Genomic DNA, 26,258 nt, shown 5'->3' with positions numbered 1-26,258 from the left:
AGCTCATGTTTGACTTTCATTCATTGGATTAACTCATGTAATAATCGGCCGAGAGCCAGGTCCAGCCCTCATCATGTTTTCTGCTACCTTTTTTTCATTATCATTTCCTGTTAGCCTAAATCATGGGCCACAAGTTGATAACAAGCACCCTCAACTCAGGGAGGTTTGGTCTCAGGGGGCCCATATCTCTGGCAAAATGATGTAAAAGCAAATATTAGGGCATATGATAAGTATGGAATTTGGCAGGGAGTATCCTGGCACAAAGGGGAAAGTAGCCAAATAAGCATCTGGGGGTTGCTGCCATTTAATTTCAAAATATCACACACAACATCCTCCAAAAAACAAAAACAAGAAATGACTGTCCGTTTGACAAATTCTCAAAAAAAAAGATTACTTTTCATATCTTTGTGTTTAATATCACTGCTTCACTTGTACCCAAGTTGATAAGCTTCAATTTGAGCCCAGGTTGACCTTTCTATCTTGAAAATTACACTTGCTTTGGCCTAAATTTGTTTAACGCAAAGTGATAAAAGTAGTAATTTTTTATGAGAATTTGTCAAACAGACAGTCATTTTTTTGGGGGGATGTTGTGTGTAATATTTTGAAATAAAATGGCAGCAAGCCCCACAATCTTATTTGGCTACTTTCCTCTTTGTGTCAGGATACTCCTTGCCAAATTTCATACTTGTTTGACTATTTAAGGTACGATTTGGGATACAGACAATAGTCAAAGTAAAACAAAAACAGACAGTACAATACATAACACAGAACCCAGTCTCACACACTGCCGGGGGTAAATCATGGACAATTAGTGGTCACTGATGATTAAGATAAGCGATAGCAGACGGAACAAAGGACGATCTGTAATGCTTAGTGCTACATTTAGGAAGCATCTGAAACTCAACATGGAGGGGATGTTGAGAGTCTGAGACAACAGACCGAGCTTTAGAGGTGACCCTCTCTTCATACAGATCCTGTAGGTTATTAAAAGTAACACCAGTGATCTTACAGCACAACTTGACCACTTTATGCCATGGTAGTGCCCTGATATTTGCATTTATGTCATTTTGCCAGAAATATGTCCCAAAAAGGGGGGTTTAGGCCCCCTGAGATTGAACCACCCCGAGTTGGGGGTGCTTGTTATCAGCTTGTGATGGCCTTAGGTGTATACAGGCTAACAGGAAATAATAATGAAAGGAAGGTAGCAGAAAACATCATGTGGGCTGAACCTGGCTCCCGGCCTATAGGAACTGAGCCAACACTGTTGTAGATGTGAACAGAGGAGGGAAGATGAAGCTCTTTCAAATCAAAGTGCTGTGAGACAAGCAGTCCACCAGGTGGCGGTATATACCAACTGGTTCTATCAGGCAAAGCGCAGGCAACAGTAATCTAATGAATGTTATAGTTATCAATACAGGGATATTTTGACTCTTAATCATTCAGTGATTGGACTCATAAATTATTGTGCACATTCACATATACACAAAGACACTCATTTACACACATTTTAGCTCAGACAGGCAAAAAATCTGGATTAAAATTTCCTGGGGAGCTCCATGTGAAGTCAGTGTCACTAAAACTGACAATAACAGGAAGCCTACAGATGATAATTGTACATTTTATAACAGTATCTTTATTTAAAGGACATTGCATTTATCCAGTCTTGAGTCATAGACACATCAGCCTCAATTTTTCAAACATGTGCACAGGAAGAAAGTAGCAGGGAACTTTTATTTGTACAAAATTATAGACATTTCCACCTCAAATGGTGCAGAAAATTCACCAAGAGGCAGGAAATGAAGTGTCTGACATTTAAGATTTCCCTGCAGAGGTCCCCATTACCTCCCATTTCATATGAGCCCTCCCCTTGTAACGTTAAAACGAAACTTACTCTCATACATGCAGACTTAACAAATCTCATCAGGTGCAACAATATACTAAAACGACCCGATTCTGTAATGTAAAGAACTGCAAATCTAAAAGCATTTACTGTGAAGAAGTGACACTATTAGGATATTATTGATACATCAGGCTGTAACTATCTCTTTGGTGACAGAGGAGCAAACTCTATCTGCTGATGAAGACAGTGAGACGCAGATGAAAGCTCCTACAAAAAAGCAGGTTAGTGGAGCAAACTGTAACATACACCACTGACAGTAATATCATACATGAACATGTACTGAGACTTTCAGCTGTATGGAATATGATACTTGGTGGGAATTCAGGTCAACTCTGCTGACGTATGTGAGAAGGTTGTTAATGTCAGTTTGTGTCTTACATTTCTTCAGTTAAAACAAATTTTTAAAAAAACAAAAAAATTGTAGGGGTTCAAAAAGTGAGAGCGTATACTTACTGTGAACAGTGGTAGAAGAAATACTCTGATGTTTTGCTGAAGTAAAAATAATTGTTCTGAAGTAGCCCAGAACGGACAAGTCAAACACCAACTCTAGATGGGGCTGTTCATGTTTTTGCGTAGACCGTCGAAGTTCTCCTCCATGCTTGGCACACAGGAGAAGTTTCAGTATTGCACCCTCACCACTAGATGGCACTAAATCCTACACACTGGACCTTTAATAAAAAGAACAATACAAATATTTGCATCATAATACACTTGAAGAACAAAGAGTAAAAGTACTCATTATGCAGGCTGGTACATTTCAGAATAATGTATGTTATGTTAATTAGTGTGTACATCACATTAATGTTGCAGCGGGTAAAAGTGCATAAAGGTGGAGCTTAGTTTTTCTACTATATATACTACTAGTTAGAAAGTGGATTTCAATCAATAAAGTTTTCACTTCATCCATAATAACACATCATAATGTATGTGCTGATTATATTCTGTATTACTAATCTGAATCTGAAAAGTAGTTAAATGCATCTAATAAATATTATTCATTTATTCTTTCTTTCTTTCTGTAACCACTTATCCTGATAAGCAGACCTAGGGTCTAGGTACCATGTCTGAAGGGTTACTCTTGGTTCCAAAGGTACCATACTGAAAATATTTGGTGGAAACAGGTCTCAAGTCCCAGTGTCCTCAAACGAGTACTTCTTAATTAACAGTATCTTAGCTTGTTACTATCGCTGAAATTGGACATGGTACCTAGACCCTCATGTTTCCACTGCAAACAATACCCTTAAATATGAGTGGGGTTGTTGTCACTCATTGTTCCGTCCAGCACTCACTGTATTTCCTCATCACCGGTGACACAGATGGAAGTCTGCACCTCGTTTATCATCCACAGAACGAGGCTGCACGCTGACATTTTCAGAACAAAATGGGTTTTTACATCTAGTCCTTCTCAGGCAAGCTCAGGGGTTTAGTGTTGCTGGGGCCCACAGGAACAACACTCCACAACACTTTTTTTTTTTTTTTTTTCTCCAAGTGAGAATTAAAATATATGCAGTTCACATAACCCAACAAACACTGACTTGCACCCGAGAGAGCGGTGTGCCCTTCTAAAGCCAAACCCTGTTCTTTATTTCTAAACCTAAACACGTGCTTTTATTGTTGAAGGGAAAAAGAAACGTTAATTTGCGGTGTTGTACTGATGCAGTGCATTTATTTTGAAAGAGAATGTTATGTAAATTTCCTGTGAAAACAGAAGTGTATTTTGAAAGAAAACAATGCATGTAACAGGTAGAACTTGAGCTGGTGTCCCAGAACATCAACAACCACACACCCAGGGTACCTTGCATGTTGTATTAGGATGTGGAACTGAAGTGTACTGCACTGCTTGGTGGAAATGGGCCTTTAATTATCGCCTCGTTTGAAGACATTGGGACTTAATTATTGTTAATAGTGTTTAGTCTTTTATACTTATCGGGTCCTGCTGATCCCGAATAGCTAGGAAAAATTTAGAATGCACACCAAAGTTCAGGTCTTGGGTGGCTATTGTAGAGTTGTCAGTTCTGAAGCAGAAAATGGTCCCTTATACTCAGATCATTCCCCCGGCTGCTCTCTGTGTCATCCAGAACATCTTTCACCATCATCGTCTATGGAACAGCTTCACAGTAGCTGTGTCTCAATTTAGGGGCTGCAGCCTTTGAAGGACGCAGCCTTCGCAATCAACGTCGGCCACGTCCTTTGAAGACCGCATCAGCCAAACTGAACGGCCTCCAAATTGGGACGATCTGGTCTGTGGAGGATTTCCTGGTTGCATCAGCAGTTGTTCTCAACCCGACCCATTGGCATTCCTGTTACCTAGCAACCAGCTGCGCTTGACGAAAGGAGGAGTATGCTAGTAAGTTAGTTAGTCGTAAATCATGGACCTAGAGATTATTATTATTATTATTATTTTTTAAATTTAATACTTGAGGAGACAATTCACCGCTGCAGACACCGCTGTTTGATATATTTCAGACTGATGGACCGTTTTCAGATCAGCTTATTAAATTAAGATTGTTTAAGCTGCATGCTTTTAGCTAATAGTAATGTTATCAACAGTTAACCGTTAGCTAGTTAACAACTGTTGGCTAACTCAATATATAATCGTCACTGGCACGCAATGCATCTTGGGATAGCATGGGCCATTAAGGATTTATCTGTTGCATCCTCCAAATTCTGGGAAAGAAGGCTGCATTTCTCAGCTGCATTTGAAGGAGCCTTCGAAATGGGACAGCCTTGGTTGCACCGATGTGACCCTGTTGGTCTTCAAATGCAGCCTTCGAAGACTGCAGCCCCTGAACTGAGACACAGCTCTTGATTAATCTGAGTTAACTGAGGGAGCCCTGATAACAGAATTGCCAAGGTGCATACTGTACAAATGTCCCTGGTCTTTAAAATACCAGGAAAGAATAAATTATAATTTATGAATAAAGCGAAATATTCAATATGTTTGTTTTGTCCAACTTAACAATCAACCCCAATGATACTGTATCCATATTATAAGACAAAGACAAGCGGCAAATCAGAACATATGTGAATTTAGAATTTGTGTTCCGGATTGTCTGGGCAGAGAGCTGTCAGCCATATCGTCCTACAAACCTTGACTGCAAATCTGTAGAAGACTGCTTACAGAATTGCTGACAGGATGAGGAAACGCTCTTCTTGGGGCGCCCACTTCGCAGCCTGTCTCTTACATCCCCCGTTATATGGAACTTGGCCTTCAGTTTGCAAATGGTACAAGCGCTCACTCCAAATAATGCCGCAACTTGGTTTTGCGGAACACCAGCTTGAAGTTGCCCTATCGGTGACGGCACCTGATTGTCAGCACATGGGGGTACCAGAAGCTCAAAACAAGAGTCAATAGCAACACCAAAAAAAGGTGTTTGGCATTACCAGAGAAGATTTGGCAAATTTTTCATGGGCGCAACCCACATACTCAGCTCTGCTGCTCATCCCACAAATGCATGTTCCTTACAAATGTGGCACCATTTAAAAGGTAAATAAATGGGGCGTCGGTAGCGTAGTGGATAGTGCCGGCGCCCCATGGCGCCCCATATACCAAGGCGATTCATCGCCGCCGCAGCGGTTGCAGGCTCGACTCCGGCTTGCGACCCTCTCTGCATGTCATCCCCCCAATCTCTCTCTCTCTCCCCATTTCACCCTGCCCATTAAAGGCAAAAAGCCCTGAAAAAAAAAAAATCTTAAAAAAATAAAATAAATGGGAAATAAACAGGCTTTCCAACGGTATAAGATTTATTGCCAAGAAGCATTGTTACAACACAGAAATAATCTACCAAACACAAATTTCCTTACTTTTTGTACTTAGTTTAGTTCATATTGACTATCTGTAAAGCTTTAGCTAAATGTACCTACTGGCAACTCAGTGTATTATTACTTTTGAGCTACACTGAACACTATGACATCACATATTTGAGTTTTAGCACTCTAGTTTTTGAATTTGGATTAGAGTTCTTCTTAACTTAAATACTCTTGGACTTTCTAGGACCACAGGAGTAAAATATAGTAGTATAAAAATAGGTGAAGTGCCAATTTAAGTACAGTACTTGGTTGCATGAGCTGTCATGAATAGCTACAAACACAGTTAATCACAGTTACACGGAGGAAACAATCATCTGTGTTTGCATGTGTTAAGTTCTCCGTCCCTGCATGTCTGCTGCGAGCAAGGCGGGGTCAGTATTTGGCAGCTGTCTCCCGCTGTGTTCAGAGTGAGGGAGGCGGGGTTAGTATTTGGCAGGTTCGTCCCTTGAGGGTGTGTGTGAGAGAGACTCGCTAAGCAACGACCTGCGAACGGGCATCCGAGCCAGTCCGAGCTACAAAAAAAAGAAGAAACAGGAACCACATTATTTTCGAGTGTCTTTGCAATGTTCCCGACGATATTTCTACACCGTCTGCTCTGATCCCATCGAAGTTGCCGTCTCCCCAGACGTCGGCTCCAGAAACCAAACCAGAAATTAATGCATCTTGCTGCGCGTTCCTGTTTGTTTTGACCTGGTAAGGTACCCGGAGCGACTGATTAGCTCGCTTTGCTAACAGCGCTTCTTCTGGTTCACTCAGCATCTCGGAAGCTAAGTGCTAGCTAGCTAAAGCTAACAGTGTCTGTCGCTCTCTGTTGTCTGTTTTAATGAATTAAGTCACACGGGTAGTTTGTGAATTTATCCGCCGCGGGTGTGTCAGTGTTTGGAGGCTGTCCTCGGGGTGAACGGTGCGTGTTAAACCGTTTGTGGCTCCATTTGTGTTGATTGGGAGCTAACGGCTAACGGCTAGCAGCGGAGGCAGTTCCATCACATCTGTGGCTCCTCCGCAGGCACAGCGAGCTAACTCGGAGACAGAAAAAGAAAAGCTGGTGTAAATAATTAAATATTTGAAGGTTTTATGGATGCTACTAACAGACCTGAATAAATCCTCTTGTTCCCAGTTTTATAGACATTAAATATCTTAGTTATATTTGTCTTTTGGCTCCTGCATTAGGAATGTTAGATGCAACGGGCAGCAGAGTGTCACCTGGTTTTGACGGTTATTGTACACAGACACATAGGTCCTGTTGTTGCTGCCTCAAGTTTTTCTTCACTTTCGTTTTCTGCCCACACTGTGTCAGGAAAAGCTTCATCATTTACACAGATGCTCTCCAGCAGCCCGGTTATATTTAAACCGTGTGCAGGAATGTTCTGGTATCTTCTGGCACACTGTGTTTGCCATCAATCTCATTTGTCTGGGCTGTTTCCCGGTGAATAGATTTTCCTGTGTCGTCGTTTGAAGGATTTGACTTTCATTTCTGGGCTCTGTGAAATCCTCTGCACATTGCATAATCCGGCCATTGCCCTGAATTAGGACGGATTGGGCTCTCCTTATGGTGCACTATAGGCATGAGTATGTATTGCAAAAGTGCACTGTGGCGTACAGGCTGCACTCTGGCACATCACTGTGCATGCTCTCATTTAGTTGTATCCACACCCACAGTACACACTGAGGTGGTATGGGTTAAAATAAATCACTATAACCAATTCCTGGAAAGCAGTGCTGCAAGTTAATGCTGTAACATTGTTGTAGTAGTGGTAAAACAGTGGATACTGGACAATCAAACATGTTGACATGATCTGAATTAGTGGTTATGTCCTTGTTTTCTCACTGCATGTTTGGTCTTAAGTGTTTTTGTATATTACGTTTTCCATAATGTGCTTTGGTTTTATGGTGATGTCACTGTCTTGCTTATGTGCTTTACTTTGTGCTTCTGTGTGTTTGTGGCTATGTGCTTTTCTCTATGGTTACATGCTTACTCTGTGCTCAAGTGCCCTTCTATGGACACGCCATCAATCCACTTTTATCTGCGCTTCTGTGCTTTTGTATGTTATTTGAATGTGTTTTTCCTATATACACATTTACCATCAACCTGCCAGGGACTGCAGATGAAAATCAGCCTGTGTGGCTAAATCTGGCACGTTTATGTAACTATAGTAATCATGTTAATCAATGTGCACGGCCCCTTTCTAAATGAAATAAACATAAACATAAAATTGAAGCAATAATTGATTAGGCAAGTGGCTAAAATTAATCTGCAACTCTTGTGGTTGTCAAATAAAAGCTATCATAGCAGTCCCACGTTCCAGCTATTAATTTGTGAGGCTTTGCTGTTTATTATGTGATAGCAAATTCATATTTTTTGGCTGTTAATTAGACAAAACAAGCTTTAAAAAGATGTCAGCTTGAGCTTCAGGAAGTTCACTTTTTAGCTTTAGTTCACTGTCATGGGAGAGTGTGTAAAGCTGCTAATATCTGAATGTAAGAAGCTGCAGTAAGAGTATTTTGGGGTACTTTTATAGTACTTTTCTATGAAAAATGACTCAAACCGATTAGTCGACTACTAAAATAGTCACCGATTATTTTAATAGTCGATTAGTCATCGATTAGTCGACTAATCGTGGCAGCCCTACACTATAACCAGTTCTTGGAAAGGCATCTTGCAAGTAATGCTGGACCATTGTTGAACTGAAGCATTAATCAATTAGTCAAGTGGCTTAAATGAATCTGCAACTCTTTTGGTCGTCAATTAAATGTTAACATAGTAGTCCCAAGCTCCAGATATAAATTTGTGAAGTTTTGCTGTTTTGTGTGAGTGTAAATTGGTACTTTTTGGCTGTTAGTTGCACAAATCAAGCTCTGAAAAGAAGTCAACTTGAGCTTCGGGAAGTTAATTTTACTTTAATTTTACTTTATTTAGTAATTTTTGGTAGACTAAATGATTAGTATTTAAATCTGGACAATAATCAGTAATTAAAATAATTGTTACAGCAGTCAAACAGCAGCAATTAAAAGTAGTATGAAGGGTTAGAAAAAAATAAGATATTGATTGTAGATTGAAGTGCATTTATTGATACTGAGAAAACTGTGTTGAAGCCTGTCGTTAAGGAAGTTTTTATGTACTCTTAATAAGTGTCCTGGCAGGATTTTAATGCTACAGCAGCCTCCGATGCTTCTGCTCTGCATGTTTGTTAAATAATGCACCTGTGTGGTGTTTAGCTTCAACAGTTTACTAATTTGCCATATGTAAACTCCTTATTTACTCACTAACTTTCGAAAGCAGTCATACTGCAGTTACCAGAAAATATACTTAAGATTCAAAGGTAAACACACTCATTGTGATGACTGGCCTCTTTTGTTCTGTGTTTGTGTACTTTGAGTTTCCCGACTTCTCCACAACAGCAACAACTCAAACGGGTTGAGTTTAACCTGCAGCGACTTTGCAAAATACACATGATCTGTGGTCTTATCTCAGGGACTTATGCAAAGCCCGTCCTATAGCTCAGTAAAGTTGAACCGGTTAGCAAAACAACTAGGTTATTGTGTAAGCCACGGCAGCAGCAGGTTTGTCCACAGACAGAGGGGAGTAAAGGTCGACTCTGCAGTGATGCTGATGTTGGAGAAATGTTAGTAAAAGTCTTGTTGAGTCAGCGGCTGCAGTACACTTTGGATTGATGGTGTAGTACACTCAGTTAAACTCATCCGGTGTGATACAACAGTTCTGCGATGAATCCCACCTTCATGAAAGTTATTATGTTCAGTTTTTGTTGGGACGTTTTTAGAGAGGTGCTAATTCAATTTTATGATTGTTGTAGTTTGTGTGCTGTTGAATTGTCTCGTGTTATTCGGAGATGTATTTTTAATATTTTGTGCACTCTATATATCGATGAGATTAAGTTGGCTATAAACACTACCTCATGGTAGTTGTGTATAATTCAGCAGCATCACAAACATAAAGTCTATAAAGTATAATAATGCCCCGGGCTGGGGCATTAAACTGCATTAAGATGGTGCAGGGCCTCAACGAACAGTTAGTTTAATTATTAGCTGTGTCTCAATTCAGGGGCTGCAGCCTTTTGAAGGACGCGGCCTTTGCGGGCGACGTTGGCCATGTCCTTTGAAGACTGCATCAACCAAACTGAACAGTCTCTGAAATGGGACAGTCTGGTCTGCGGAGAATTTCCTGGTTGCATCATCAGTTGTTTAAGCTTTAGCTAGGTGTACCTATTGTCAGCTCTTTATATTACTACCTTTTGACTGACTTCTCTTCCCAGACCAATTAAAATTAGAGCCTACTGAACACAGCATGTGTCCCAAAACCTAGTTTGAGAACATTGTTATAGAGCAGAGGTGTCAAACTCATTTTAGTTCATGGGCGTTATTCAGTCTCAAGTTGGCTGGACCAGGAAAACCATTGTAGAATAACCTAGAAATAATAACAACCTTCACATTTTTCATTTTCTTTTAGTGTAAAGAAGTACATTTTAAAAACATAAATCTATTTAATAACAGATGATGATCATCCTGAGATATCTTAAGAAAAGAATGCAGTTTCAACAATATATCTCAGTTTTTCCACTCTCAATCTACGACTTGCTGTCATTACATCTTTCCATACATTTCCACTCCTTTGCGGTAATGGTGGCATCACCACACCAAACTAAAGTGGAAGCTGTTGAGGAAGCAGGTTAAGTTATTCGCACCTTACTAACCATTCACATATCTAAAGTTTTGGCCATACCATAGCTGTCGGGTTCCACCACAAGTGTTTTAAAATGGAAGTCTGACGCTGATTCTTTTGTACTGGAACTGCTGGTTGACTTTATTTTACACAATGTTTAATGTCTTTAAATATGACCTCAGTAATAATTTATTGTTATTTAAAAGAACTGTATTCTGGTCAGGGTGGAGCAATTTACATGAAGTAGGATACTCATTTAACTTCTGAAAGCTGCACCTCTTAGCCTTCACAACTGCTTCAATATTAGGTGTGCTAAGTCATCTAGTGGGCCGGATTGGACCCTTTGGCGGGCTGGATCTGGCCCTCGGGCCATATGTTTAACACCCCTGTTATGGAGCTAAAGACTTTTATTAAAGCCATTCATTTAAATGCTGAGTTAACTCAGGGACAAGACTAATAAAATGCAGTGTTAGTAAAACACCCGATGCATCGTCATGATCATGTACATTCTCTTTAGGTGTACCTCGGCTGAACCTGCAGTCCTTCATGTGAAGGCTCTCACGTATGCACATGCCAACAGTGTCAAAACTCTGCGGCCCCCTGTCATGTGAGATAAGAATGTGTACGTAAGATGACCCATAGTTTTTATATGGAAGGAAAACACACGCACACACAGCAGTCGCAGCAGTGTCATAACCACACAGCTGCCTGCAGTGTGGGATTGTTGTTGCCAGGTCAGTGAGTGGTTGTTTTAGACCCTGTGGACGGGGGCCAAGCCAAACCAAATGCGGTCCAAATCTCTCTAAAGCTGGACTCACACTGCCAGAAATTCACCAGATTTAATCCGTCTGCATGTGTTCACACCTGTATGAAAATATGTTTCATAACCTCACATTTATTGGTTGAAATATAATAATCTTTTATGAATAAGCTTTTAACTGCTGCTCTTTTGCGGAATAAGATACAAAGGAAAAAAAATAAAAAGCTGACAGTAGTTTGAAGGACTAATCAAAGCAGTGTAATTAGAAATACAGAGACGCAGACTACAAAGCAAAAGAGATAGCTAATCTAACGGGAAACCTTTGAGCATTATCTCGTGGTGTACATTAAGCCAAAATGGGCCGACGGCGGTTTCCCGCAGTGTGGCACTGACCTGGCCCAAAGACTGTGTAAATGGAGAAACTCCATTAGGCAGCTGAAATAACAAAGGCTTCTACAGGAGAAAAATCTTTTATTCATGTACTGTTATCTTTCCCCACGAGTATCAAGACCACGAGAGCATTTAACTCTCAGATCCTGGACTATACTGTACTGAAAAATACTGTAATCCATCATCCAGAGCCATGCTTATTTAAATATAGACTAAAACATGTTAGATGTAATATTTGGTGCCACAGTAATGTATAAAATAAATAATTGTGTGCGTTGATGTGATTCACTTTAACTTCTACATATTTTTTTGTCATTAATCACGTCTTTGACCTTGCATAGTGTCAACCTGGACTTTTATCATTTATGGGTTAATTAAGAAAAAAATGAAAAGAATTTTTAGTTTTTATTAAATTCTTTGCTCAGTAGAATCAACAGTTTTGTCCTGAGGTTGACTGTAGTCTGCCAATTCATGTTTACAGAGCATTCTAGATGTTTATAGTGTCGGTTTCAGCACAGAATTAAGTTACAGGCTATATTAGGTCTGTGTATTTATATCAACCTATCTCACTTTAGAGGTTAGGTAGAATCAGACTTTATGTAATTGAGATTACATAATCAGACAGCTGTGGGGCGGCTGTGGCTCAGAGGTAGAGCAGGTTTGATCCCTGGTTTATCCAGTCTGCAAGTTGAAGTATCCTTGCGCAAGATACTGAACCCCAAATAGCTCCTGATGGCTGTTCCATTGGTGAGTGTGTGAATGGTTACTGAGTAGCAGGTGGCACCTTGTATGGTAGCCTTGGCCATCAGTGTGTGAATGTGTGTGAATGGGTGAATGTGACATAGTTTAAAAGTGCTTTGAGTGTTTGGAAGACTAGAAAGGTGCTACACAAGTACAGTCCATTTACTATTTGTATGATAATGTGTACAATTATCATTTTTTATTATTCATATGTATTGTCATTATTTTATCATTAACTGCAATATTTGTCATACCAGTAAACCGTTATGAATTTCTGACTATACAGGCTCATTTGCAGTTACAATATATTGTATATGTAGCAGTTAGCAGCTAACTATCCACCCCCAGATCATGAAAAAGTGTGGTTATTTTGCAAATGTGTCACACAAGAATTCTTCAAACAAGAATTAAGAACCCATTAATATCCCTAAAACACATTTGACAAACCTGAAGAACCATCCACTACATAAAATGCTTCTTTAGTCAGTGATGGTTCTTCATGGAACCAAAAATGCCCGTAAAGAACGATTATTTTTCCATGTTTTGACCCAGCTCAGTGTAAGAAAATATGATATATATGGAGAGATTTTTAAAGCTCTGTTAGCTGGTAAAGATGTTGCTGAGTGGTTTCTGCAGAGAAAGCTATTCCTTCGTTATCTGTGGTTGTGTAAGTTCTTTAAAGGTGATGTTGTAAATCAGTGAGCAGGACTGCTTTTGGGCAATATTGGATTTACAGGATTTGGCATCAGTTTAAGCAAATTCCTCCATTTGTCAGGTATTTAATTCCTTGGATTACCCAAAACAGACATCACCATCTGTTTATTGAATCCATAAATTGCTTTTCAATTAACATCATCTCCTCTTTGCCAGAAGGATGTCACCAGTCGGTAATGACGGGGGGATTTTGGGAGACGAGCTCTTAATTTTGCTGTAGCTATCAGACAGAAGCGCATAATCTTTATTACCTGTAAATTGCTGTATAATTTGATATTTTTTTGAGCCGTACCAAACAAAGACTTGAGAGGCAGAAGGTTCAGCTTGAGGCAGATGGAGAAACCCTGTGCTGAGCGGCTGTTTGGGCTGAATTAATCTGGGGGTGAGAACATGTTCTCACTGGGTTTAAGGGCAGTGCTCGAACTGTACAGCCTCTGCTGAGTGTGTCAGGCCTCGAGAGAGACTGCACAGTGATGAGAGTCACATGACTGGAAATACAGGATGACGAACCGTCATAGTCTGTATCTGTAACCTTTGCTACAATTTTCCACACGGGTTGGTGGACTGTTGTGTCAGATTAAGTCTGTTGTTTTCCGTTTTAAGATATTTTAAAACAAAGGTGTGATTGGAAATTCCCAAGTAGGCCTTCTTAATATCTCTCTGCATGTTGGTCTTTAGATATTAAATGACATCATTCAACATTAAATGCCCAATCACAAGGCACCAGAGCTAAAAGTGATACCTTTAGATTGTTTTTTGACCAGTCAACCATTTATTTTGCACAGACTGAGCTGGGAAAGAAAGCTTGTATGTGCTCTGCTCGAAAAAGATTTGAAACTACCTGAACTGGTCTCTCTATCTAACTTTAAAGCTCTCATAAGTACAAGGATGAATGAGTCGGTTGGGTCTCGTCATTGTATGTAGGTTTTCTAATATTTTTACGTTATGGTATATTTTCTGTGTTTTTTATTGTGTGATTGTTTGGCTGTGGCTTTTTGTGTGCTGCTGTCTTGGCCAGGTCTCCCTCATAAAAGAGATTGTTGGTCTTAACGGGACTTACCTGGTTAAATATGGGTTATGGGTTATAGTCACATGAGGATAAAACGCAACGACTGGCCAGCTTACTCAGTGTAAAAGTCCATAGTATAGGCAGGCAGTCCAAAAATGCATCTTTGATTGTTGTAATTTATTGTCTATATCAGTTTATTATCATTATTTAGTTGATTATTTTTGTGTTTTGAGCAATAGACCTAGAGGAAAAACAGATTACCTGCTTACAGTGTAGTGTGGGCAGGATACTGAAATACAGCACCTTAAAAAATATCGATATTCAATACCACATACTATTCAATAGGAAAAAAATTGACATTGAGAGTAGGGCTGCCCCTTGAAAGTCAGATATTTGAATCATCAGTTTGAGACTCCTCAATTGACTGAGATTACTTCAACTCAAGCAGTCAGTTTATTTTTATTTTGCTAGTCAGTGTTGCCAAAACGTATAGTTGCACATTATTGATAGGTCGTTAGCACCACTAGCTGGGTTACTACATTACTAGTCTCGCTCACCAGACCTTTCTCAAGAAAAGAAAGGTCTGGCTGGGCCGACTCTCACTTTAAGATTGGAGAAAAAAACGCCCCGGCTGCTTGTATTTCTTTCAACCAATCACAGTCGTTCTTGGCGGTGCCACAGCAACGGTGCGCTTGCAAAAATATTGCCGGGGGGAAACAGATTTTGGTGTAACACGCCCACAAAAATATCGCCTACAGGACGCGAACCATGGCAGAAAAATGGCTACATCCCCGCAAGATCAAACACCGCAAAAGTTAGTAAAGGACGTGTTGAAAACTGCAACCGGAGGTGGTAGGGCGGGACTTTCAGCGGGTGGCTCGTTCCGCCCAATGCGAGGCTGATCTTTGCAGAGAACTTCCACCCACTCAGACTACTACATTACATGAATGTGCTGTCACACTGAATGTCCCGCTGAGCCCCGTTCAAATTTTAAAACTTTATATGGATGTTAGTTTGAAGAAAGGTATTCGCACATACTGGATATTTAATCTGCACACTCTATCTACCAAAGGATTAAATGATGAGATACCATGGCATGTCGTGCTATAATGGATTTGGAGATGATAAAAGACCAATTTATGAAACATGGCAGAAGAGAATACAGCGTTGAACATTTTGAATGATTTATGAAAGCTGCAAGGCCGATGTGTTTGTTCATAAGATCAACATTTTCCTGGAAAAAATCTTGTAAATAACCTTCATTGTTTGAGGGCCCTGAGTTTTTCTTGTTACCTCGTTCTTTCATTTGTGGGATATGTGACATATGGTGCACAGGCTGTTGTCAATTATTGAGGGATGTAACTATCAATTATTTTTTATTTACATGACAAATTGTTTAAAATGAATATTACCAAATTGCTGTTGACTAATATCTTGTTCATTGTTTAATGACTCAGCAATACTTCCACTGAGAGATGGGTCACAGATTGGTGTAAAGATTTTTTGGTTCAATCAAAAACAAAACCTCTCATTGATTCCTCTCTATTGAAACACTACATCCTAGATTTTGAGCCTCCAAAATACCCAGAAGCCAAATTCAGGTCAATGAGCCAGACAGATATCACTGTCTAGTTCCTGAGCGATCCATGCTGACTCTGTGAGGTAGACTGATGTTCTTCAAATACACAAGCTGATAGATTAATTCAACCTTGACCTCAGAGTTGAGCTTCCCTGGCCTGGTCTTAGCAGTATAGTGCTGCTTGGCCTGGGTTGAAGAGTAAAGTCATAAAGTCTGTTTTCTGGCAGCAGACCCAGCAATCAAAACCAGCCTACACTGCGCTGGAGCCATTTAGGTCACGTTAGACCCAGTGCTGCCCCGTGAAAGTCGATGATACCAGTCATCAGCTGAGAAGACCCTTCGATGACTCGCATTGTGTCAGTCGAATCACTGCACTTTCTTGTTTAGCTGCAGCACTGTACACAAAACAATGTGGGAGCAACAGGATGTTAGCTTTAAATAACCTAACCTTTAAACTAACTGTGATGAAAGTAAAGAGGGGTAATAGAACCACAAACACACGTCAAGTTAATGTACGGGAGACACCCCCAGCCCACGCTTTTATTTCTGGAGTCAGTGCAAGGTTAGAGGTTAGAAAATCCTTACACAGGGATGGCCCTGGTTAGACAGAGTCATTGCTGAGAGGTATTACAGTAAAGTAGTGCCTTTGTTGGAGCTATGCTCAATTGGACGTCTCTGGCTTTTGGGTGGAACTGAATTATGATAGGATACTTGGGCACTTCATATAGAAACATTTGGGGAAAATGATCCTGAGTACATGTTGCAGCTTACGTATCACAGTTTTATCTCCAGCATGCTTTAAATATTTTTGTCTGAAAACAGAGCGATAATTGATTTAAGATTTAAAGCTTTTTTAGCAAAAACTCAGGAATCCAAATAATGAGCTCTGTGGCTGAACTGGACGAGTACGGCCCAGTACAGTCATGTAGAATTGGATGACATGGTTGAAGGCTATTTTTCTGATATCTATATATTATCATAATATGATTCCTCTCAAACAGTCTGCAGATGATAATATTTGATTATTTTCGAGCCTTAGTATTTAGTTTCGAACCCGCAGCATTTGTGGGTTCAGTTATATAGAAAAGATAATAGACTTGGACGGCGTCTAATTTTTCATACCTTTATAACTTCCTGACATTTCAGCAAGGTTTACTGTATATGACGGTATTTGTGGGAAAACAAACAAACAAAAATGTAAAAAGGAGAGCTACTGGTGAAAGGAGTCATTGTAGCCTACATAACACTGTCTAGAGTTGGGCAATATGTTTAAATTTTGGAACCAGCCACAACAAATGCCGTCATTTTACATACTCGCTTAGCTTTTTTTAGTCTAAGTAATGTAAAAAATGTCAAGATAAGAAATATTCTTACATTTATTTTCCTTATTAAACAGAAAAATAAAACCGTACACCTTCTGAATTTAAGCTTTTCTCTTTCACTGGCTTGATAATTGCCTTGTTAACTTAACATATAACACACTTCATTTAAACTCAACAGAAGCAAAACAAAACTCACTATTAAAATATCTTCTTTCCATTGTTTTAACAATCACCAACTCTGGTTTGGTCGAAGTCAACCCTTAATACACTGAATTAGATGCAAAAATATGTTGCCTCTTGCCCTGTTTTTCCATGTTGTGTGTGTCCACCGTTGTTGGCCGGCAGTTTACAGTCGCCATCTTTCTCAGCTCAGCTCCCTGCTCCATCAATAGAGACTCACCTCTGGTTGCACGTGCTGTGCACTACGATACAGCATCGCCTTAATACAGCATCTCTGTATCAGTTTAATAGAAATACCATTTCATTGACTGTTGGGATTTCTAAACATCCTGGTGGTTTACCATTATACCACAAAACTGCCCAAGCTTGAAGGATAAGCAGACAGATGAGGCCTGTTGTTCACCACAAGTGGCAGCACCAGATGAAAAAGTGGCAAGTCGTACATTTTCTGTCATTTAAAAAAAACGTGGCTTTAACACATGTATTTGGCAGGTTTTTTCTTCCTGTAGTGTTGCAGTAGTAAAACAGTGATGAAATCTAACTAGGGCAGCATGAACAGAAGAACAACTCTGCTGTGTGTCCCTCACATGACGTTGACTCAGATACTTTCTAGAGCTTCCACAGTTTAAGGTGAAAAATGAAGCATTTGACTTTTGGCCTCAGAGCAACGACTGAGCAGCAAATCAGCTTATTGATCTTTTGCTCATTAGTCTGCCCTTGTTTTCAATGAACCCGGCACCGCCTCGACTCATTGGCCTAAAAAACAATCATGTATGGCTCAAAAGGTTACAGTCAGAGTCGTGAAAAGCACAAGTTACATACTAAAAAATATTAACAAAATAAGCCAAAGTAAACAAAGGCAGCCCACAAAACTTTAACGACCTGTTACTTTCTGTATGCTGTGTGAAACAATCCTTCAAAGTGCACCATCAGTCTGCTTGGTCACTGTTTGCTCCTCTGTGTGCTCCTCTCTCAGCGTACTCTCACAGCTGGTGTTTTGATCTATTGTTTACACACAGGCACAGATGGAAATGACAAGACTTTTACTGTCCTGTGTAAGCTATTTGTTCTGTTAATTGAGTCTCATTCAGTCACCGGCACAATAGAGCAAAGACAGTTTATTCAACGATATCTAACAACAGGCTCGGGATTTCCTCATTGATTCGCTGTAGTCTCACTTCCTCATTGCGCCGTCACTGCTTTCACAGAGCTGTCAGGCATGTAGAGAATATAAAGACAACAGATGGAGAGGGATCTTTTTTTTTAATGCGGCAGAGGCAGAAGCATGCTGGCTGGTGTTGTAGTGAGCAGCGGTCTGGAAATTTCCATCAGTGTGAGACAGAGCAAGAGAGAGAGGTGATTTAGATCAATACTAAATCAATAAAACTCAATGTCATCATCTCAGATGAGGCTGGGCGCAGTGACTCTGGTAAGCTCTGCTAAAGCTGTGAATCAGTGAAATGCTCAGCGCACGTTTTATGGCGAAGGAGAAATAAAGAAAGATTGATTGTCACAGTCAAACCTTAAATTATCGCAGACCCCAGATCCTCAGATGACCTCAGTGTTACATCCCTCCATGTAAATGAACAAATTAAACTGACCATGTGATCACCAAGTGTAGCTTTTATTCATTTGCAAGATGTTTTCCTGAAAGAAACATCACAGAAGCAGTACGAAATGCTAAAAGTTGAGGCAGAATTTGAGTTTTGTGTAAGTCAGAGACCCCTCAGTCGAATGACATTGCTTCAAGTCGAGCAGTGGGATTGTTTTTTTTTGCTGTGCAGTGTATCTCTGGAGACTTGGCCTGGAGATTTTGCTGTCGAGTGAGTGCTCTTGACTTTCATACTACTCTTTGGTACAAACAGACATTGGTCTCTTCTGCTTGTAAATGGTGAATTTTCAGCTCACAAATACTTCTTTTAAGATTATTTTTTGGGGCTTTTGTGCCTTTAATGACAGGACAGTTTTTTGGGGGGGACCCTCGGCCGCTGCGGCAAGGACACTGCCTTTGTATATTGGGCGCCACCCTACCTACTGAGCCACTGGGTGCCCCAGCTCACAGATACTTAATACGACAGTCTCTGGCTTTTGTTTGATATCTAGTTTCATTCATTTTCTGTAACCACTGATCCTATTAGGGGCCGTGGGGGGTCTGGAACCTATCCCAGCTGACATTGGGTGAGAGGCAGGGTACATCCTTGACAGGTCGCCAGACTATCACACGGCTGACACATAGAGACAGACAAACATTCACACTCACATTTACACCTATGGATAATTTAGAGTCACCAATTAACCTGCATGTCTTTGGACTGTGGGAGGAAGCTGGAGTACCTGGAGAAAACCAACGCTGACACTGGGAGAACATTCAAAACTTAATAGCGCCATTAGCTTCTTCACTAAATTACATGAATGCCACTGTCACTCTGAAAGTCCTGCTGAGCTGTGGTTAAACTTTATAACTATATCGTATTAAACGGCCAAATCTGACATAATTCGGAGTCGGGTACAGCACTAGAATAATGCACTAGTGTCTTTTTTAAAATACCAAGGTATATGATTATACGGGTTTATATGAACTTGTCAGTGATTTTGCGATACTGTTAACATTCTGGTAGCTGTTCCTTTTAACATCTTACAGTGTATTAGAACAATGTTATGGGCAAAGTGGCAAATCAGTAGTTGGGTTTCTGTCTAAATGTGGCGCAAATTTTATTTGAATGCAAAGTAATCTGCTTTTCTATCCCCTGCTGTTATGCAAACACTAGGAGTTGGTTGATTGAGATAGGCTGTATGTGGCGCTAACTTTCCAGTCAGATGCTGCTGCAGAGGAGGGAGCAAAGAAGTAAAAAGAGTGCCAGTCATACCTCAGATGAAGGAAATAGTGGATGTATAATAATGGAGAGCTGGACAGTGAAAATAGAGTTTTGAACAGCTAATATTACAGCTCTGTGGAGAGTTCCAGTAACAGTTCTGTGTACATATTAGCGTGTTAAAAGTCACCCAGAGACGATGAAGAGACCTTGCAGTGACCTATGCAATGACTGTACGTCATAGTTTAATCTCTAAATCTCTTTTCATTGCACTGAGTTGCATTTACCTTTTATTGATACACCAACGTTCCACCCTCAAGCGTAAAAACTTTTGGTGATTTTTCAAAGATTTTTTTCACATTTTTTTTATGGGCAAAATGAAAATGCTCATAAAAAGAGGTGGATGGAAACACACATAATGAGAGTGATTATTTTTGGTCATATTGGACATAAAGTACTTTGGTTTTATTTGTATTTAACCAGCTGAAATGACCAAAACAGACATTCTTGTCTGGTAATTTAATCCATAAACCATTTCTCCTTGACATTCCAGAAACTGTATGTAATCATCATAATCTAAAATAAGATATGAGTTAAAGCATGTCAGTGATACAGAGGATTTTTATTGATATCACCTATCCTTAATTTATGCACAGATAATGTATTCAGTGTGATCCCAGCCTGAGTGCTAAAAATGTTGATAACAGAGTTGCGTCACAACACAAAAGTGAAATGAAACTTAATTCAATAAAGGCCTTATTTATAGTATTTAATGCTCATATTCAGTCTGTTTAGATTCATTTTTTGATAGATTACATAAAGACCAAACACTATTAAAAATAGAGCTCTTTGGCAAATTGTGAAAACTGACATTTCAAAAGGGGTTTGTGTGAGGAGTAGATGTGATCTAAAGCCTTTCTTCTTCTCTTTGGTTCTCACAGAAAAGTGTTTGTTTTGTAGGTTAAACATAAGTAGAAAAACACATGAAACAAATAACCTGTATGACTCTTCACACAGATGGTAACCAAACAAACTTGATGCAAATGTCCCAAACAAAATGCTGCACTCCCACAGTCCCACAGTCCCACAGTCCCACACAACACAGAGCTGCACTTGTTTCCACTGTAGGCGTTCCGGGCTTTTCGCAGTGTCACACACGGCCCTCAGGCCAGCGAAGAATGGATCTTATTTTACTGTTTCCCTTTTAGAGCACTTGTATGACATGTCGGTCCTTCTAGAAAACGTAGCGGGGGGCGACATTAAACGATGATAACCTGGCATGTAGTGAAGCAGGCTTGAGACTAGAAGATCACCAGTTGAGAGAAACCTCCCCCTCCTTTAGCAAATGCTATTAAGCAAGACACTTAACCCTGGCGGTGGAAGTGCACAGTGGCAATTAAGTGCTCGCTGCAGAGGGCTGCGGTCGCACTGGGGTGAAACTGTACAGTATATGTAGGAAGTGTGATGGTGCTGATTAGAGCGTAGGTGTCTTACATTAGCACAGTATAGGTTCAAAAATAGAGAGTCATGTACAGCGAAACTGGGCTTCAACAGTTTTAAAACGAATAAATTAAAGTCTTTAGATTGCTTTTTTATCTGACTGTCTGTCCAGAAGCCAAACATATTTAATTTACTAACATAGAAAAGCAGCAAATCTTCAACTTTGAGAACCAGGCAGCTGAGAATGTTTGACATTCATGGCATGAAACATGCCTTAAAGAGTTACTGACTCATCGGTATCATTATTAATGTGATTGCCAATTATTTTTCTGCAAATTGACCAATTATTTCAGCTGCAAGTCAAACATGGTCGGCTGGATTGTACATGAAACATGCGTTATCTCTGTTAGTCCCCTCAGGCGAGCATATTGATCAGATCCTCAGGCTTTAAAGAAAATCCAGTTAGATAATATTTGAAATAAGTGCTATGTAGGTGCAGTCCGTTTTCCATTAGCAGTATAATATAAATATAAGTCTTCAGGTTCATTATTTCTGTTTGACGATCCAACATCTTCAAAATAAATAACGGGAAGATTCTGCTAGTTTGGTCCGAGGAAGAGATAACAAGCCCTGAAAAAGCCCACGTCCCCCGAAGACATGTGCTTATTAATTTATCACTGACAGGGCTTGCCTGGGAGGAGCAGCTAAACTAGGCTAGGGCAGCAACTGCTGCTACTGATTCAAGGGCAAACACCAGCTTTACTGCCTCTATGTTTTCTCCTCTCTCTTTACCTCACTTACTCTTTTTTTTTTTTTATCCTGTCACTTCCTTTCTCCTTGCTGCTTTCTCTCCTCTCATCTTCCCCTGCCATTCTCTTTCCGATGCTCTTTTATTCTCCGTAACGCTGCCTCTCCTCCTCATTTTTCCTTTCATCCATCTGCATCCACGGCACCCAGCCTGGCATGACAAGCAACTGTAAGAAACAGGACCATGATTTCAAAACTGTAAGCAAATGCTGACCAACTGTATCCTACAAAGCCCAAAGGGTGTCAAAAGTAGAACTCTGAATAATTTCTGCGCTTAAATTAATAATTTATTGAGCACTAATTAGTAGCTTGATTCCTTGTACTAATAACTACGGACTAGTAACTACTGATTCCTTGTAGTTACCAAAATGAATACTAATCGTTCCTAAATATATTGAAATAATTCCCTAAAATAATGAGTAGCTAGAGTACCTGATTGTGTAACTGTATTTCGGTGGTTTCTTTAAAGGGTGGGACGTCACGTTAGTTCATTTCTGAAAGTCACACAATAGCACAAACTAACTAACAGACCAGCAGCAGTGGTGACAGCAGCACCTTGTGTTCTGTGAAGTAAAATTACCGGTCCTGTCAAGGTAGTCTGGTGGCTGCGGACGAGAGCGGCAGCAAAATGTATTGTGGCCTCCTAAAAAAGGACCACCAAAAAAAAGAACATCAGTTTAAGTGTTCCCTTTCACCATTTCACCTTGCTGTCAGACAGACTGTTCCGACGGGGAACCGAGGTCATTATTTATGCTCTCCTCAAAGTCACCAGACTCCATCGACAGAAATGTAATTTTACCTCACAGCACACTGGAGAAGCAGCTTTACTGCTGACTCTGTTGTGTAGTTTGTTTGTGTTATTGTGTGACTTTTGAACCGAATTAACAAGGCATCCAAAGCAGTACTACAGATGGGAAAATGTCTGAAGAAAGGCTTGGGAAAATAGCATCTTGAGACTAAAACATAAACACTTGGACCAAAAGTAGACTTTTCAGATTCAAATAAATCAGGAACACCACTGGAAAGCTACAGAATGATGTAAAAACCTCAAAGAAAACCCCCAAAAATAATGGAGCTGCCCTTTAATAAATCACTTCATTATTCAGTTTGACTTTGTTATGTTACTAGGCATTATAAATGCTGCTGTGAGAACACAAACCTGATTCTGACCAAAGCAAGACAACTCTAGGTCTGATAGCACCCCAAGTCTGTTGTCATTCTACATTGGATGTGTCAGTGATATACTTAAAGTTCAGGCTGTTGAGCACAGTGTTGTGGTATTTTTGGTAATCTCCCCGTGTGTTTTAGGGAAAAAAAATAGTTCAAGGTTAGAAATGAATAATTTGAGGGATCAGATGACTAATTAATCAGGCAGAATATAAATTTTAGGTTATGAATTATTACAGTTTTAACCCCTGGTTCCTGCCAGGCTCACTGATACTTCTCTCTCTGCTGTTATCATTCATGCTGTTTACTCCCAGGTAGCAGTGGGTTTGTCAGATGGTTTTCATTGTGGAAGCAGCACAGGTAGACAAGCAGATAGACAGACTGCATGGAGAGCAGAAGTGTATTGTAAGTCAACTGACAGAGCAGAAGGTGGACAAAGAGAATGTGTGCTTCACATATGTATCTTGCTTTTTGTTCACATGACAAAGACCTTGTTGCCCAAAGTGTTGCATCAGTCAAAACTTTAAGGGACTTGGAAGTTTGAGCGCACAACCTTTGTCTAAGTAAACTGACAGATGTATAGGTAAAAACGTAGATGGACATGTTGAGTATTGACAGGCAGACAAAGCCACAGATTAGCTCAGATTAAAACTTGGCACATGTTAAATTGTATAACTACATGCTTTAAAATTCATTAGCGATTCTTGAAATCTGACTCACGCCACACCCACGCTGTTGGGTTATTAGAGTTCACAATATTCAAATTACTCCTATCTTTCCTCGGCTCGACTACACAGGGTTAGTATCTGAAAATTCAGTAAGCCTTAAAAAACATCAGAGATCATTTGGTCTGAAAGCTGATCTTTGTTTCCAGTTAAATAACCTTGTTTTGAAATTTTAAGCACATTGGTTGCTTTCTTTGTTCAGTGTTTTCTCACAAGCAAGCATCTCTTAATACAGTGGTTCCCAATGGGTGGGTCACAGTCCAAAAATGGGTTGTGAGTCTATTCAGAATGGACCCCAAGTGACTCGCAAACTTGTCAAGTTTGTAAAAAACGCACTTCATTTTGAAGTACGGTAACTTCCTGGCACAGGGCTATCATTTTGAAGTGCCATTTCCTGTTATGGAGTGATTGATTGACAGATACGTGACAGAAAAAGCAAACAAAATCAACGACATGGCCAAACACAAATATGATGCTGAATTCATTTAACTGAGTGGACCTGGAGCTAATGACTAAGACGAAATCTGGACTCCATGGCTGGGCCAGTTGGGAACCACTGTTTTCGTAGATAACACAAAAGACATTAGTTACCAGTCAGGATCCCAAAGTTTTGGGGGTACTGCAGATTAATCCCTGATATGCATCCATGCATGTCAAAACAGCAAGTAAGGTTGACCCGCACCTGCGATGCAACGTGTGTCCCACTTGTCGGGCGCTACTACTGAGAAGTGACTTCCTTTAGTTCTGTGCACTACTCTACTCAAAATACCTCACATACCGGACATAACAATATTATTAGAGAACAAAACAGTCTTTAGAGGACAAAACATGTTTGACAGTACCAAGTTTACCAAGCTTAAATCAACAACTCCTACTGGCATACCAGAGGACGACAGAGACGAAACATTCCCATGTTGTATGGTGGCGCCCTGCTAGCAAAAAAAAAGTGAATCAATATCTAGTTTTCAAGCAAATCTGGGTTGATTTAAAGTTTGATCGCAGTTCCATATCTTACCTAAATGAAAGTCACACACCACAGTCATACTGTTCAGTGTTCAGAGGTGGCTCTGGAGGTAGAGTAGGTCGTCAACTAATCGGAAGATTGGTGGTTCGATCCCTGGCTCCTCTAGTCTGCATGAAAGTATTCAAGATACTGAATGAGTATCTGCGTGAGTGCTTAAAAACTGAGTAGCAGGAAGCACCTCGTATGGTAGCCTCAGCCACCAGTGTATGAATGTGTGTGTGAATGTGACAAGTATTGTGAAAACACTTTGAGTGGTCGAAAGACTAGAAAAGCGCTACACAAGCTCAAGCCCATTCACCAGTGTTTCATCTTTAATGCTACTTGTTAATATATCAAGGTTAAAACATTGTTTTTATTATTGGCCACGATCTTTAAAGAGCAGCTTAAACTTCTTCTCTTATTGACATTCATTATGTGTTTACTCTCACTGCCACAAGACAAAAAGGAGGGCTCACTGCTAATGGCTGACAGCTTAAAATGTGCACCAGCAGGTTTCAGGTCAACCTCAAGGCTCGTTAGCTGTGTGTGTGTGTGTGTGTGTGTGTGTGTTTTAAAAGAAGTTCAGTTTCCCCTATCCATTGGTACGGTTTAAACTGGTCTTTCATTTGCGAACGTTTTTTTCTTTGAACCCCCATCTGTGAGTGTTTTGTATACAGTTGGACTGTTACAGCTGTGTGTACTGTTGCTGCGCTGCTCACAACACTTGAGCCAATCAGATCAACATAAAACACAGGCCTCATATTAAGCAGGGTTATTAATAGACTTCCTGTTACTCAGCTTCTCGCAGTTAAGCATTTAAACATCCTGAATGGCCAACTGACTTAATTTGAGTTGAAAATTAACATCGTTCCCATGAGGTGACAGATTATGAGTACTTATGAGTGAATGAGGAAGTTTCAAATTATTTGTTACTATTTCACACACAGTATTACAATCTGCATAGAGAAGGGCATTTAAGTGTTTTATATTTAACTGAAATATATATTTACCTTTATATTTAACCAACACTTGTTTTTGGATCCTTGAATCTTATTTTGTCTCGTAAAAGTCAAACAAGAAATTCTTTCAAGCAGAATGTGAGTTCCACATTTGCGTATCTTGTCTGTCAGTCACATACTCTCCATTCAAGCTCTTGGAGATGGTCAATTTTTTTTATTTTCTCCAGCAGTTAGCATTTTTCAGACTCAGACCCACTGGTG

General features: G+C 40.0%; 1 protein-coding gene across 4 annotated transcripts in view; it reads left to right on the top strand.

Moving 5' to 3' along the window:
* Positions 1-6,134: 6,134 nt before the first annotated feature.
* The window catches only part of fam13b (family with sequence similarity 13 member B), a 123,561-nt gene continuing 103,437 nt past the window's right edge, over positions 6,135-26,258 (top strand). For 3 of the 4 annotated variants that reach the window (XM_050041954.1, XM_050041951.1, XM_050041952.1), the window contains exon 1: positions 6,135-6,403. The gene's annotated coding sequence lies outside the window, so the exon portion shown is untranslated. The remainder of the gene's footprint in view (positions 6,404-26,258) is intronic. The other variant, XM_050041953.1, reaches the window with a different exon arrangement.

This window comes from Epinephelus moara, chromosome 4 (genome assembly GCF_006386435.1).
Source record: "Epinephelus moara isolate mb chromosome 4, YSFRI_EMoa_1.0, whole genome shotgun sequence".
NCBI classification, from domain to species: domain Eukaryota; kingdom Metazoa; phylum Chordata; class Actinopteri; order Perciformes; family Serranidae; genus Epinephelus; species Epinephelus moara.
Note: the sequence above shows the minus strand (reverse complement) of the source record. Positions and strands in the feature narration are given on the sequence as shown.